Here is a 10,443-nt window from a genome sequence, read left to right as displayed (position 1 = left end):
GTCGCTTTTTATAGTGATGTAGAGTATGTACATAAATAAATAAAAATGATCGGTAACACTTTGCATTAAGGTACCCTTTATGAGGCATTTATAAATGTGTTCATTAATGATTAATAAGTAATTTACAAATGCATTATAAAGATGTTATAACTGCATGAATAAAAAGGGGGATTAGCCAAATAGTGAGCAGGTATAAGAACATAACACCCTGCAGTCAACATCAAGATAATAAATCTGCTGAATCTGCTTTCGAGTCAAATAAATGATGCCTAAATACATTTGTTAAGCATCTATAACATGTGATTTAAACATGGCTCACTATTTGGCAGGTATTTTTCATGCAGTTAACTGCTTCATAATGCATTTGTAAAGGAATTATTTATCATTAAGGAACACATTTATATTTTATACAGTATTACTAATTACTAATTAAAGTTATTCATAACAATGAATTATTAATGCAAAACGTGTGTATAAATATGTTTTATCCAACATTAACAAAGATGAGTAATGTTTTACATATTTTTAGCCCGTTTTTAGTTTTATTTAGCCAATGCGTGTAAGATCTTATTTAAAAATGTACTTCAGCATTAATATTTTCTCATAATCATATTTGCATACTGCATACATTTATGTAAAATGTAACATTTATTTTTGTTGATTAAATAATATGATATTGTTAACATTTTCAGCTCTCTCCATGTTCCAAAAGATGCATCTTACTTCCGTTTCGAGAGGCAGCGGGTTCTCAATAAAGCACTGCAGGTCCGTTTTACATCACATTTCAGTGTCTGTATTTTCAACATGCTGTTTATTTGACTGTTTTTAATAAATCACTGTGTTTTTAAGGTTTCATCTGTAAAGCCGATTGTGTCACAGGCTGAAATTGCTCAGCAGCAGATGGAAAGCTGTCTGAATCTAGAATACACACCTGAAAGTTTACCCTTACTCCTACATCAGGTGTGCCAGAGGTTTCCATTTGAAATTACAATTGAACTAAATTGAAATCCTCAATCGTGTATTTTGCTGCTTTTCAGTTTTTTACAGATCAAACTTATAAACTGGCACAGTGCAAATATCAGCTGATGCTCCGATGGAGAAGATTTGGACGGCATTCCATTGTCCTGGAGAAACAGTTTACTCATTATAAGGTCAACTACAAACGCTTTGCCTATTTTGGAATGAAAGTGTTTACTGTATATTAATATGCAGTGGCCCCAAAACGTATTTTGACACTTACGTGACACTTTAAAATGTCAGTCATTGCATAAGATGCAAAACTATCTAAATGTCTGTGAACAATATAATTTTTTTCCATCTTTTTTGAATGAACTGTTAGTAGAATGATTTTAGTGGTAAAACCACTTTCCTGTAGCTCAGTGGTAAGCGCGTGGCGTTAACATCGACTAGGTCGTGGGTTCCATCATAGGGGATTGCACATACTTGTGTATAAATGTATAGGAAAATGCAATGTAAGTCGCTTTGGATAAAAGCGTCTGCCAAAAGCATAAATGTAAATGTAGTGGTCGTGTGGTTTTAAAAAATGTTTAATGCATCAACTTTCTTACATTGACAAATACAACCTTTAACAAATTATTTCGGGGCTTTGTCGTTTGCTAAAAGGTAATGTACAGTATATCTGTCTGTTTCACTGTTTAGAAGCAGACGATGCTCTTGAACAGTGAGTTTGAGGATTGTGCACACCGGGCACGTCGACTGGCCGTGTCCAGAGAGAAGATCCTGACAGGTGCTGAGAGCCCCATCAGCGCGGTCACACAGGATGATGTCATCATTTACCTGCAGTGGCTTATTTGTCATCTGCACTCCGTGAAAACCATCCACAGCTTTCTGAATGTGAGATGACCTCTCAATCTTATTATGTCTCATAAAAAGACACAGACTATCAATGGTGTTTTTTACTTTTCATGTTGTAGGTGCTTCATTATCTTCCTTCAACCGAATGGAATGAGAAACAGACGTCTAGTGTTGTAGATTTGACGACATGTGCCTATTTTTCAGGTTAGAAACCAGTTTAAAATAATAAATGTAACTGCTTTTATGTTAAAACACAGTAAACATAGGAAGCAAACACTTCTTATAGTGAAGCATACTGTATATTTCTCAAGTTAAAGTTCCAGTGAAATTTAAAATGACAATTCGTATTTTTTCATGAAATATTGCATCGTTTATAGTAAATAATTTTCGTTTTAAAATGTATGTACACGTGGCACTTTAATTTACTAAGATTTGACTTTACTAAATTACTTTCAAAGTGCAACTCATGTTTGTTTTCTCCATCAGGGGTCTTTGTATCAATGTCATCTGTCCCTGTGAACTCTATCAATATAGAAGATTTTAAAGCCCAGCTACAGTTTCTTCTCACACACTATAACATCCAGTATAATACAGACTTTATCAAGACATCCGCAGATGAACTGGTGCTCTATAGTATGGTAATACAAATGATATCAGTAAAACTCATCAGATCGGTCACAATGAAATATGTTGTCATGCATACTGTGTCTTGAGTTGAATGTGATGTTTGTTGTTGGTGTAGGTCATCCACATGTTCAGGACGGTGTTTAAAACTCAGGAGGAGATGAAGACCTTTCTGCAATACGACAGCACTGACGCTACGGACAGAAAATGGGGGACAAAGAGCCCGAAAGCTCTCAGAAAAGAGTCAAACTGGATCCCACACATACATGTGAGAAAAAACAAGATGATGATCGTGTCAAATAAAATATTGCAAATATATTGCAAGCTGTGGGTAAGAGACATGTTGTGTCTGAAAACAGCTGAAACCGAAGCGAGACCCCTGGCATCAGAAGCAAATGGCCAAACTAAAGGAGCTCAGATCAATGGATGAACTGCTTCAGGTGCACAGCAAGTTCCTCGAGGTGAATTACTGTCAGAAACGCTCTAAAACATTGTTTAAACGTCTTTCTTATACATTTATACTTTTTGCGCTTCTTGCACATTTGTTCTTGAAGGAGTCTGATCTACATGAAGTGACTGAGGTTTTGAAGCAATGCAGCGCTTCTGTTTATCAACCAGATGACACAAAACCTTCAGAGACGCCGAGAGAAACATCCGATATGTGGAGAAGCATTTATAACACAACAAACATGTCACAGGTGAACAGTTAAGAGCTCTGTCATACATGATGACATGTTTATTGTGTGCGTGTGATTTTCATGAGTTTTATGTTTTTAAAGGTGGACTGTGAAAAGACTTCAGATGGGATAAAGAATAGAGGGTAATCTTTAAACATAATATGTAATGTGTCTGAATCAACACTATATGTGTCGGTTGCATATTTGCAATTTCTTCTAACCATTTTATTCAACGCAGTGAGATTTTTCTTCACGATAAGAATGAAGACATGGATGATAACAAAGACGGAGGAGCTTTCGTGTCTTTAGTCTATCTGCGACATCTCCGGATCAGAGAACTGAAGGTAAACTAAAAACATAACTGAGCTCATGTCATTAAAGACATGCATGAAGGTTTACCTGTCGATCTCTCTCAAGCGTATCTGCCTGAGCATGCTGAACTACCTGCGGTCGGTGGAGAGGACCATGGTGATGGACACGGCAGGTCTGAAGCTCCTCGAAGGAGACTTGGTGAAGAATATGGAGGAGACAGGCTGGATGACGGCTGCTCGAGGAGGCGATGGAGGTCCCGCGTCACATCATCACATCTACAACACTCCTGTTGACCACAAGGTGTTTTTTCAGTTTGCAAGATGGTGCGATGTAAGAGGCAGATAGTGATTTGATTTGTGGTGGCTTTAAAATGTATCAGTTGAGATTATGAATCATGACTTAAACCAGCTCAGTTGTAGCTGTTGTGTGTCAGATTCGCTGTGCCGAGTTCATGGAGTTTCCAGAGGTGGAGAATCTTCATGACTATTACAGCACAGATGGGAGTTTCATCCACACACAGGACCAGCGAGGTCTCTACATCATCTATGACGCGGCGCTGGTGGACCTGGACGAGCTGGAGAACAGTCTGTTGCTCACGGCGTCTCATTTCATTCAGATGAGCAGAGGTTAGGGCAGATGCTCATGTTTACAGACATTTTTCCAAATATAAAAACGTATGTAAATATACTGATGTACGCATATGCAAACGGGTTTTGTCCATACGTGTGGCCTCTAGTTTATTCTGTGATGTGCTTGAAGGGAATGTTTTGATACATTTTGATCAAATTGTGGTAAACTCCTGCCAAACATTTACAGTTTTTGTAGCTTGTGATGCTGGGGAGAAGTGTGTCAAACAGGAATATTACAAAACAGATTACACATAATTCAAAGCCTTAACTTGACCTTTCGAAGACGCTTTTATGCTGTAGTTTGTCTTTTATCCTGAAAGAATCAAATGCATGTAACGGAGGTGAACTGTACTCTTACGCTGGAATGGATGTCGATCGAGTAGCCGTGCTTTTGGACATCTGGACATGTGAAACTGAATTTCAGGAGCACAAAATACAAGTATGTGACACAGCAAAGTACAGAAAGTCACGCTGCGTTAACCCGTGCCTCAGAGTTTTGATATTACGCTTGTTCATGTGGAAAAATGACATAAAATAATTCAATTTTTCAATTATTTATTGGTAACCCTGATGGCACACATGCATCTGGGAGGTGTCTTTTCGATGTCTGCATTTACATCTGCGAGACATATTTTTGGATTGTTTGCTCATACGTCTCAGAGACGTCTGCTGTCAGATGTCTGTAAGATGTTTTTGATTTAGAAACAGCTCTTTCTAAGATGTTTATCAGATTTTTTTAAACAGCAAATATTTTCAAGATCTGTAGCAGACATTTTAAAGACGAACCTGTGCTATCTGGGAAGTGACTGAAATCCGGAATGTAAAATTGAAATAAGTTTGCAAAATCATGAATCCCCATTGACAATCTTTCCATCACGTTGATACTTTCTAGATTTCTGACTTGTTTAATTGACCTTTACAGCTCTTGAATTGCTACTTGGAGGCCTACCAACATGTTACCGATCCAGAGGAACGGTTCGGTTTGGCCCAGGTCATCACAAACATCACACACAGAAGACCTCAGATAGATTTCACCGCTGGATACTTTGTTCAAGCTTACAGAGACACGATAGTCTGTCTGCAAGGCCACAAAGAACTGATCAGACAAGTGCTGAACAATCAGGTTATTGACTTTCTGGTATTTAATCCGGTGTATGTAACAGTCTGTGTCTTTGAATCTCATGTTCTCTTACGTCCTTCACGTTAGATTGATAGGCAAAGACAGTATCTGGAGAGGATATGGAGAGAAAGGCCAAATGGTTTTGCTTGTACCTATGGCCTGCCACCAAACTACATCCCCAAACATTTGGTATCGGTCGGTGGATGCTGGTAAGATCAACGTAAAAAATGAAAACCCTATTCAATTTCTTCTCAATTAATATTTAGTTTTATACATAAAGGTATCATTGAAAGTTAAATGGGTTGTAAAAGCATTTAATGTCAATATTGTAAACGTCTTTTATTGTAGGCCTGTTTTGAAGAGTGTGTATTTACTGGAGGTTCACCCCTCCCTGTGTTTGGCATCTCGGCTTTACGAGGGTCTTGAACGCGCGTGTGCTGAACTATGTGAGATGTACAGAGCTCGGACGGCGTCTCAGACATTGAACCTTGAGAAGAAGCTCCTGAAATTGGCTTTGCATCATTGGCACATTTTGGGCACTCCTGGTGCCACCCACAGTCCTCAAATCCAGAGAGATGTTAGCATCACACTGTTTTATTCAAATCGGAGGTGATGTCACTTTCAAACACATCTACTGATATATTCATCATTCTTGATTGTTTTAGCTGTTCTCAGGTGTCTTTATTGAGGACCCTGTGCTGGTCCGAGAGCTCGGCCTCAGCGTTGTGAGATCTGCTGAAGAACACGAAAGGAAACCAGGCAAAGAGAAACAGCTCTTCATGGTGAAAACGTTCTGCACTTTGCTGGAACTGGTGACGGTCCGTCAGCGCATCATTGAGTCGGCAGCCGAGAATGAGCTCGTGTCCTGGTACACACATTCCAACTTTCAAATCTCAAAACTTTATGAAATATAAAAGCCAACCAGTTCTTTTGAGAACTTTCAGATACTAGACAGATACATTTGAATGAATGTATATGGCCACCAACATTTACAGGTCGAACATTTTATTTTACTAACCCACTTTTAGCCCATCCAGGTCTGTGATCCATTTCCATTTACTTGGCACAAAAAAATATTATTATTAAATATTATATTATTATAATTATAGTTTGAAACCTTTAAAGTCCCCGTGAACCTGAAGTTAAAAATAGTGGGCGTGGCTTTTGTCTTTCTCTGCGATTTGATTGAATGTATAAAAACGGCCGTTGCATTTTAAATTGAACTAACAGCAGACTGACCGTTAAAGGGGAGGAGTTAACAGATGCTCCGCCCGAGCCGTCTAACATATGTTATTTAAGATGGATAGTCGTTACAGGAAGGAAGTGCATTTTCAGATTTTAACTGAAGATTATGAGGGCACACGAATTTTAAAAAGAGACTGACCCACATTGATAAACTATTTACAATATTTCATGGAAAATATGCACTTTTTATTTCACTGGGGCTTTAAGAAAATCAATAATTCCTAAACTTACCCTTAAATATCATTGATATTATGAAAGTCTCAGCTTTTGCTTTCTGTCATGTTTTTCTAGTTTGTATAAATGTCTAGCCGAAATGATGGGCTTTGATGAAAATCATCTTTATATGCGGCCAGTGCAGTTTGAGTTCGCCACGAGGAAAGACATTCTCAAACAGCCTCCTGTCTTCATCACTGCTCTCCACGAGGACAAACAGAACGTCGACAGGTAACAATGACACAGATGAGAGAAACTCATCGTTTCTTCAGAATATAAAAATCGTGTTTGCTTTGTACCCTTCTGCTTCATAGCTTTGTACCAACCAACCTGCCGTTAGCTGTTCAGGAACTTGATGAGAATCACATCGGCAAATTTAGTTTTCAATCGAATGATGCCGTTTTACAGGTAATCTCCGGTTCACGTTTTCATGCATGATATCTTATGTAGGAATCGCTTGAGCAAATGTTTTTATTCTTCAACAGCTCATGAATCAGTCCAGTTTGGAGAACCTGCAGGTTGTTCTGGTTTGTCAGGTGGTACATAAGAACGCTGTGATTGGAGCAATTAAACAGGCATCCGTGTGCTACTGGGCCGAGACGTTTGATCCATCTTCACATTTCACAGTCCAGCTAATACAACATGAAAGATCTACAGCCTCTGAAAAACAGAGCCGTGACTTAGCGACTAGAAAAAGGTTTGCCACTGAGGTGTATTATTCCATAATTAATGCATTTTTAGGAATCTCGTGAAAACTGTCAAAATATGTCTCAAAAGAAAATAAATACAATTTAAAATAATATACAAATCATATAAATAAATGCATTTAAGAGGCAAGATCTTCATGGTCATGAGAATGAATAATGATATATTTAAATAACTGTTTATACATTATGGTAATATGTGATTTTATGTTGATTTAAATTAAATATAAATCTTTATTTTAATATTAAACTCATTAGATTAGATTAGATTCAACTTTATTGTCATTACACATTTACAAGCACGAAATGTAGTGGTTCATGTTATGAATGATTACAAAAATGTAAAATGCATAAATGTACTTATCTATAATGTATAATGAAAATTCTTAGGTTTGATAGTTATATGGAGCTGTAGTGAAGATGTTTGTTGTTCTTAGGCTCGCTGGAGCTTTTGTGTCCATTCAGCTGGAGAAAACGTCTTTCAGAGATGAAATGCTGAACGCATTTATAAAGAAGAAAGAACAGACAGGCACACTGAAGTTAAACTCGGTACGTAAGATTAAAGTTGGTTTGTTCCATGTATAGAAATTTGCTTCAGTTTTTTATTCTCGTTCTTCTCCAACAGGAAGAAGTGGCCAAGATGAAGAGAAAACTGATCATTGAGTTCTGTCACAAGTACGTTTAAATAAATATGAATATTATCATTTTTATTATACAGTGGAGGCATTGTAGCGATCTGCATTTGTGTTGTGTCTCTACAGGTTTAATAAACACATGTCACAGCGGTTTGTCCGAGGGCAGATCGTGGCTCTTTGTCACAGTCTCACATCAACTCTCGGCGAGGTGCCGCACATCCGTGAGAAACACTTTGTGATTGGACAGCCAAATGAAATCAGACCAGACCAACGGTCAGAGGAGAACATGAGTCCAGATCCAAGGTGAAAAAACATTGAAACAGAGCCTGGGATCAGATTCAGAAGAACAGAATCTTGCATGTGTTGTTTATGATATGATTTGTGGTGATATACGCTACTGAGACACAAATAAAAAAACAGATGTGAAGGCATAGTATACAGTCTTCCACGTATCAATTCATAGTTACACTTTGCATTTTGTATTTGGTTGTAATTCTTTACAACAACATTAAATGTATTACAACACACATTATGAACAGTTATAATGCACCCACACCCTTAATAACTCTTTATAATGAATTATACAGTCCATGAAGGCTTTAAGTAAAGTGAGACAAATTTGCCTTCTAAAAATGTAATATATTGTCGCTTTTTTGCCAAAACCTTGTTTGTCCAAATTCACTGTTTTCCAGGAAATAGAACAAACACAGACAACACGGTATTTAATCATTTGAAAAAAACAAAGTTGAAAAGCAGTTTTTAATACGGTTACATTTACAAGTGGTATATAAAATAGGAACTCATTTTATACTGTTTTCAAAAGTTTTCCCAGCATGCACTTAATGAATGTCTCAGAGCTGTGATCTATAGCCAAAGGGCAGTAACAGCAAATATTTTGTCACTGCATTATTTGGGTTTGAGGACTTTACTGTTATTGTACAATGTGAAATGTAAGAATTCTAAAAACTAAGTAGGTGTGTTTTAAGTTTTGACAGGTTCTGTACATTTGTACATATTTCATTGTTCATCAGTTCAATCTTCTTCTGATTTCTCAGGACATTTGAACCTCGACCCAAGAGACTTTTATCATCCGATGGAAACACTCTGATAAACCCGTGGTTCATCCCTCACCACACTGAAATACTGCTTATGTTCAGCGCTCTGGAAGAGAAGGTATTAAAATAATACCCGCTTAAACTATGTATAAATACATGTGGCAAAGAGCTTGTTCTGAGCTCCTAAACGCAAGTAAACATTTATTCTATAAACTGAAGAGCAGCATTGTAATGTACTGCTGTATGGTGGCCTACCCCTTGTGTTTTCACATGGGATGGATGTTGGTGTTTCAGGAATGTCACAAAGCTCTTCAGAACACACTTCAGATTATCTCAGCGCTTCATGACATCGTCTGTTACCTGGTGAGCTTTGCTCGACTGGGAAATCCAGACACGCCGTTCAACTCCAGCAGCCCTCAGAGACTCACAGCCGACTGGGGAGGTGTAGAGGGCATCGGTAAATCAACATTATGATAAAAACACAGCATTAAAATACACTTCAGGTTCTGCTTTTAGCATCGTAGGCTCTGATGTTTTTCCAAAGGGGCTGAGCTGAGGGATATGCAGCGACAGATTGACTCTCTCCATGAACCCAGACGTTCAGAGGCTGTTGGCAGATTCCTGCAGTTACACAGAGAAGTTCTCTTCATGTGCTTTCAGAGCGCAGTGCGCTACATGATCAGGTGCTGCTGGTATATACAGTTATAAATAAGGGTTATATAATGGAAAAATCCAGAAATAATCGAGTTCGATTGGCCAGTTCCTTGAATTTTTTTAATTTATTTTAAATTTATTTATAAGAGAAACAGGGACAGCGTACAATAAACATTAACCTCAAGGGGAGAGATGCATAGTACCAGGTTTTAGCTCAAGAGCTAATTTTCACCCGTAGTCCCTGGTTTTATACACTTTTTTATAGATGATAATATAAATACTTTCACAAAACAAGGTAACCTGTATTTCGATTTTTAAGAAGCAAAAAATAATTGCATATATATGTACAACTAAACATTTGTGATCCACAAAAAATATAAAAGTTAAATCCAGTTCATAAGATACAGAATATTTTTATCATAGAACATTTATTTTAAAATTTGGGCAAAAATTTGCTTTGCAGTAGTTACTCTGAAAAAGTAATGAATTACTAGTTACTAATGACATAATATATAGTGTTATTAGATTACTGTACAAATGATATTTAAGTATTTAATTACGAATAAAATTATCAACCGATAAGTTAAGCGATTCAAGGATAGACGTGAAAGTCATGCAATTAAATAATATAAAACGACAGAAAGTTGTGTTATAAACTGACCAAAGTATTACAAATGTGCGAATTATACATTAAAGTGTGGATTTTGAAGTTAGACTTTAAATTTTGATGTCTATCCAGTATTGCACATGCATATGTTAC

Source organism: Barbatula barbatula, assembly GCF_947034865.1.
Source record: "Barbatula barbatula genome assembly, chromosome: 6".
Lineage (NCBI taxonomy): Eukaryota > Metazoa > Chordata > Actinopteri > Cypriniformes > Nemacheilidae > Barbatula > Barbatula barbatula.
Note: the sequence above shows the minus strand (reverse complement) of the source record.